Here is a 6,957-nt window from a genome sequence, read left to right on the forward strand (position 1 = left end):
ATGACAAATCAAAGTTCCAACACGAGAAAATCGGAAAAGGAAGTACATGCATCTTCTAAATCAAAGGATGCGAAAACCCCAAAGAAAAGGGGTAGAAAGGTTGCCCCTCCCATTAATCAACCAACACTACACATGGTATGTTTTTTTATCATATATGTATCCCCTATTTTTATTCGTTTTTTTTAATCTGATGATAAATAATTTTTTGTTATGTATCTTGTTTGAAATATGCAGTTGTTTCCCAGATATAATATTTTGTTACGAATTTTGTTGTTAATTGTTAATGTATCTAAAGTGAAGAGAACTGTATATAAGATAAGTGCTCAAATCACATTTTTGTTTGTAGGTTGTTTTTTGTACAGTGTATCATTCTCATAGATAATTGAGCAAATGGTACTTAAACAACATATAATGGATACGAAATTTTATATTTTGTATCATAGTCAGATATACGTCACTGTATATACTAAATAATTGACTTTGTGTAACTCTTATGTTTTGTTATTATTTAGTATCAAATAAAGTGAAGAGTATTGTATCTAAGATAGTTGTTTAAATCACAATTTGGCATGTAGGTTGTTTTTTGTACAGTGTATCATAGTCATAAATAAATGCGCAAATGATACTTAAACAACATATATTGGTTATGAGATTTTATATTTGTATCACATTCAATTATGTCACTGTATATACAAAATAATTGATTTTGTTTATCTATTATGTTTTGTTATTATTTAGTATCAAATAAAGCGAAACATCATTATATTTCTCTTTGTAGGTATGCATGTATCATATACTTTTTTTTTATGATTGATAAACATCATTTATGGAATTGCAGAATATGAAATATGTAATTAAACATATTCCAGAGCACTCCCTAAAGTTTGGTCCTACTTACAACTCAAATTTTAATCAAGATTTAGTGTTGTCAATAAAGGACGAAGGTATGGAATTATTCAAGGATACCATATTTGCTCCATACCTAAATATCCCCAAATGCAACTATCAAGGTCAGATTACCAAGTGTTTATATCTTTTAGAGGTTGAGCAGGACAATCTAGATAAAGAAATTCACATTCGTCATGCCAAAGGAAATGTCTTGCAGTTTAGTACCAAAGAGTTTGCTATTATTACTGGTTTGAAATGTAAAGAAAATATCAAAGATTTTACTTATTCAGATTCATAAACTAGTAGGCTGGTGCAAAGATATTTTCCTAGTCCAAATTATAATGTAAATAAATGACGTCTGGTAGATCGTTTTATACAAGGTGGTTGGGACAACACTGATGATGCCCTTCAGATGACTATCTTGTATTTCATTCATACATTTGTATATTCGCAACTTGGTGATGCAACAATTCCTATTGAAGATTTCTTCATGGTAGAAGATGACAGTTATGAACAATACCCGTGGGGTTGACTTGCCTTCACAAAGTAAATGAAATCATTTAGAAAAGAGTACACCCTAACAAAAAAATGTATCGTTTGAATGGACTCCCATACACACTTAATGTCTGGGTATATGAACGTGCGTTTGTAATAAATAACGAGATAGTTGTTAAAGAAGAAAATGGTATACCAAGGATATGCAATTGGAAAGTTGTGGGTGCAAAGCCCAAATTTGAGATGTTTATGAAAATCATCTTTACTGAGGTAATTACTACATAACAATATTTTTACTTCCTTTTTTTAGTTTGCGATACATTATTACGTTTGTTCTCATGATGTTTTACTATTTGTTTGTATAGAATGATTGTTCTAACATTCAGCCAACTCCCGAGGAAATCAGATCACTTGATTTACCAGATAACAGTCATGTACCTCCAATTCAATCAGATTCATCAAATGTTAATAATGAGGGGGTGCAACCGGAGGAGGTTCCTGGTTTTGAAGACTTCTCATCAAAACCTCCGGAGCAACTGTTAAGGAGATCAACATGAGTTTCTAGTGCATGATCAACCCCACCCCCCAAGAGAATAAAGGTTGTACATCCACATAAAATTATTGTGCCCAAAGCCACACAACCACATGAGCAACCAAATCAGTCATTTCAAACTCCAAATTCACAACCGCAACAAGTTGATAATGTATCTGGTGTTCCTTATAATACAATCTTTTGAAGAACAGCTTTGGACAGTGCATGAATTGAGGAACTGGAGAATTTCATGAAGTGTTATGTAAGTAAACACAACCATATGATTTAAACATTTGTTTGTTCATTATTAACTCCATTTAATATGCTTAATTTGAATCTAGGTTGACAATAAAATTGGAGCTCTTGAGGCGTTAATAAAAGAAAATCATGCTGAATTGTTGAAAGTTGTTGGCGCGAAAGATAACAAAACTGAAAAAGTTGTATTTTTATTTTTTTGCTTCCCTTTTCAGTTTTGTGTTATACTGATTTTTTGGATCATGAAGGATATTAGAGGCGTTTCATCCCATATATAGTGGATGATTCTGTAGAGAAAGGTAATGTTGATCCACAACCCAATTCTGATAATTCTACCAGTAAACCATTTCACCCATGCAAATGAATTTTGCAACTATTGATCATGATGTTGATGTACCTGTTGTGGAGGTGGGAAAACAAAAGGGTTCTGAAGAAAATGTTGCAAAGGTACGTACATATCTGATACCTAAATTAATATCACATGCATTATTGTTCGTTTCAATTCCTTAAATAATTTTAAGAATATATCATGTTTGATGATTAATACTTTAATAATGAAACAGACGTTGCTATTTTTGTGCATCACTGATTGTACTTTATACATTAATAATGTATATGATGCTATATTTAATTTTTGTATCATTTACATTAATATTCTACCATTGCCAGATATTTTAATTTATTTTTTCTTATAATCAAATCTACAAACACAGAAGGATGATACATCCATTAAGGAACATGCAATGGAAGAGTCCACTGGGCTTCTACCCACAACACACTATAGCGATCCTTCGAAAAATGTGATTTTTCATGATAAGAAAGTGGTAAGTAAAGAGTTTTTTAATTATTATACATTAATTATTTTTGAAAAAAATCATAATAGTATCTGATATTCTCTTTATTAGGATGATGGTTCTGATACAATTCAACAAGACGTAGAAAAACATGCTTCAAATCCAGTAGTTGTTGATACATCAGTATGGTTATAATTTGTTTATTGGAAAATGCTAACAATTGCCTGATGTGGTATAATTTGTTTATGTAAATTGTAATATATTTTATATTTCCCTGACATTATATAGGATTCTACCACATCAGACTCCATTTCTTTCAGAACCGAGGCAGCCAAAGATGCACCTGTATATGGACTTCCAAATTAGCCAATTAATGTCAAATCACTGAGTGTAATCATTCCACTCGAGCTAACCAAAAGTGATGATTTTCTATCTGAAAGCCAGCCACCTACCCAGCTGCCAGTCAAGGAGCTTGCCCCCAATCTTGATACAAAAGCTCCAGCTTAGCGTAACATAATGCCTTCAAAGATTATGCAGTCTCCCTATTTGACTTCTTTTGGATCAAGTGATAAGGGCAAGGAGAAAATAGACGATGACATCCGCCCATACACTCCATTTGAATAATGTCGAATCACATATCAACTCTCGTCAGGTTTAATGCAAGAGTTCTTAGAGTGGATACAAAAGAGACTCCTCAAATCACATGCGAATAAGTAAGTTTTTCTTATTAATGTATCTTTATACTATTACTTTTTATTAAATTATTTTTATTTTGACTTTAATCATTCTCATAGAAAACCATCTGAGGATAAATATAGAGGCAAATATGCTCTATTTGGTTTTGACCATATGGATTTTGTTGTCGCATTTCCTGTTGACAAGAACTGATTTTATACTATGTCACATCCAATGAAATGCTGGACTGATCAGGTACAATAAGCATTCCAATTATGTATAAGATACACAATCAACATGTGTCATTTAAAATAGATATCAGATTACTAATTGGGTTTGCTTTTTCTTCAATGTATCTTTTTTGTTTCATATTGTGCTGATTTATATATTATGTTTTTTTTCTTTATTTTACAGTACATAGATGTAATTTTTTACTATCTACACAAGAAGTCAAAATTAAGAAGCATGGATCAGTATAGATACACTACGGTCAACTATTTGTTCAAGTCATATATCAACATTGTATACAAGAGGTATTATTATGCTCCTGCAGATGATACTCTTAGTACACATGAACATATTGATCGTGATGTTACTGTATATGTTTATGAAAGGTCTATCAAAGACATCATAAATGGATTTTCGATCCCTATTGCTTTACCATGACATTTAGTAGACGAGGTTTATATTTCAGTTAACTGTGACAGAGATTTCATTGGGTGTTTGTTGTGGTTGTTTTAAAGAAAAGGTTAATACGAGTGTATGACTCATCTATGGGATCAAGGAAAAAAGTTTATTCCGATGAGATAAAGTAGTTGTCTATAATCCTTCCAAACTATCTTCATGATAGTGGGTTCTTTGATAAAATGGAGAGAACTAATTGGGCATCATTAGAGGTGTACAAAGACAAAGAAACTGGTGAACTGTTGGGTCCACAACAGTTGTTTAAGGTGGAATATGCTCAAGACATTATGCAACAACAAAGCGATAGCCTATTATTATTGTAAAACAATTTCTTTACTTACACATTTAATTCATTTTTTTAATGTATCTTCTTCTTGTTTGCAGTGACTGTGGAATGTATGTAGTTGCTTTTACTGAATTCTTGAGCGATGAAATTAACATTCCATCTATTAGTTTTCAGAGTGACTATCTTCGCAATAGATATGCAACACTGTTATGGAAGTATGGTATGGACAAGGCCAAGGCAGGATATGTTAGCGATAATGATGATCCTACAAGGCCGAAGAGTGACTACACTTCACCAGCAGAAGATGGACTGATTAATGTAGAATAGTTATGTTTTATTGTGGTGAAGATACATTAATTAGTATTTTGTAATATTTCTTCCCATTTTAACATAATATTTCTAAGTAATTATTAATTTGAAGACTGATTTTGTCAAATTTTGTATTTCATTTTCAATTTTTGTTTTAATATATATAGTTTACTATATAGTAACTTGTTACAAATTGTATCTTATAAGTATGGTATACACCAATACTGCTAATACAATATAGCCATCAGCTACATAATAATATCTAATACTATATATTTTACACTTGGTAAACAACAATTAATTTTTAATTTATTTAGTATCTATTACCATGTTGTATCTTGTAACGTTGATGTACATCACAACATCTGATACTATGTTATTATCAGATACACAATATCCAGAAAATTATTATGTATATGATACGTAGTTTATTATCAAATAACAAATTTGTATATATGTTACAATTGATACAAAACAATTAAGTTTCAATATATTTAGTATCTTTTAACATGTAGAATCTTGTAACATTGATGTAAATGAACAATAACTAACAATATTTTATTATCAGATACAAAATATACTTGAACTTATCATGTATATGATACATAATCACTTATCAAATAACAAATTTTTATATGCCCCAACACATTATACAATATATTTTACATGATAATATAAAACAATTAATTTCAATATATTTAGTATCTTTCAACATGTTGTCTCTTGTAACATTTATATAAAGTAAAAATCACACCAAATGATAATATCTTATTAGCAGATTCAAAATATCCAAAAAATTGTTACACATGAAGCATAAAAATACTCTTAAAAAGAAATCATCAAGACTCTTTCGGGAAGAAAGTACATGTTCTTCTATTGTGACCTTCTTGTAAGTACATGTTCTTCTATTGTGACCTTCTTGTCTACAACGTCCACAATAATTCGTGTTTGTGGTTAGCTTTTCATCTGGATTTTTCTTCCTCTTTTCCTTGGTCTACCAAACATTTTTTTGTATCTTGGTGGCAAGACGACTTCTTCCAAAACACATTCCGGAGTTGTCTAATCACTTTTGTCTGGCATTGGTTCCATTGGAACTGCATGAGTATTTGTTAATGCTTCATGTTTATAGTAATTAGAACAGTATGGGTGTATATCTTTAATATTCCTCTTCTTCAAAACGGTCATTGCGTGCGCACAAGGTATCTCGTCATGTTGAAATCTACCACATGAACAAGTTTTTCTCTCAAGATAAACAATGTATCTTATCCCACCTCCATACACTGAAAAAATAAATTCAGAAGATGCAACAACCTGCAATTGTTTACAAATTAGAGATACATCACACGTTTTTTCATTTGGTATACACAATAATATAATTAGAAGTAAAGCTAGATACATAATACTTGTAATACATAAATGCACCTTTATTTTTGCACATTTAGACGCGTTTATAATCAATGGTTCTTCAAATATCCTCCCTAATGTTTCCTTTGTATAAGAAGCTATTTCTCGATTTTTGCAATTCCAAGAACCAATTAGAATTCTAGCTTCTTCCAGAAAGTCTATAATAGGTAGTTGTCGTGCATCAACAAGGCAACCATTGATACATTCCGCTATATTTGAAGTCATCATTCTCCCCATGTTCACTGTTGCATGTGACCTAGACCACCTTTCATACCCAGCATCTTGAAGATACTTCTTAACTCTGCCATATACTTTTTCCAATTTAGCCATCAACTTTTCAAAATCCTCTTTTCTATAAGCATTTGCCATTGAATAAAACAGATCACTTAGTGTGGATCTGCTTCTCCTAAAGTTTGTACAAACATATTTCCAGAGGTGCCATATGCATGCAAATGAGGATCATTTGGATAAACAATACTTACACTCTTCATTATGCTTTCATTTCTGTCAGATACAACACACATTTTTTCTCTCTCACCAAATACATTTTTAAACTTTTGAAAGAACCATGTCCATGAACAATCATTTTCCGTGTCAACAACTCCATAAACTAAAGGCAATATGCAACCTTAACA

General features: G+C 31.2%; 2 pseudogenes; one reads left to right on the forward strand and one right to left on the reverse strand.

Annotated features, from left to right (window-relative positions):
• LOC125831163 (uncharacterized) lies at positions 1 to 4,936 on the forward strand (annotated as a pseudogene).
• An 821-nt stretch (positions 4,937 to 5,757) lies between these two features.
• On the reverse strand, positions 5,758 to 6,691 carry LOC125831190 (uncharacterized; annotated as a pseudogene).
• Positions 6,692 to 6,957: the final 266 nt, after the last annotated feature.

This window comes from Solanum verrucosum, unplaced genomic scaffold (genome assembly GCF_900185275.1).
Source record: "Solanum verrucosum unplaced genomic scaffold, falcon-dt-bn FXZP01000049.1, whole genome shotgun sequence".
Lineage (NCBI taxonomy): Eukaryota > Viridiplantae > Streptophyta > Magnoliopsida > Solanales > Solanaceae > Solanum > Solanum verrucosum.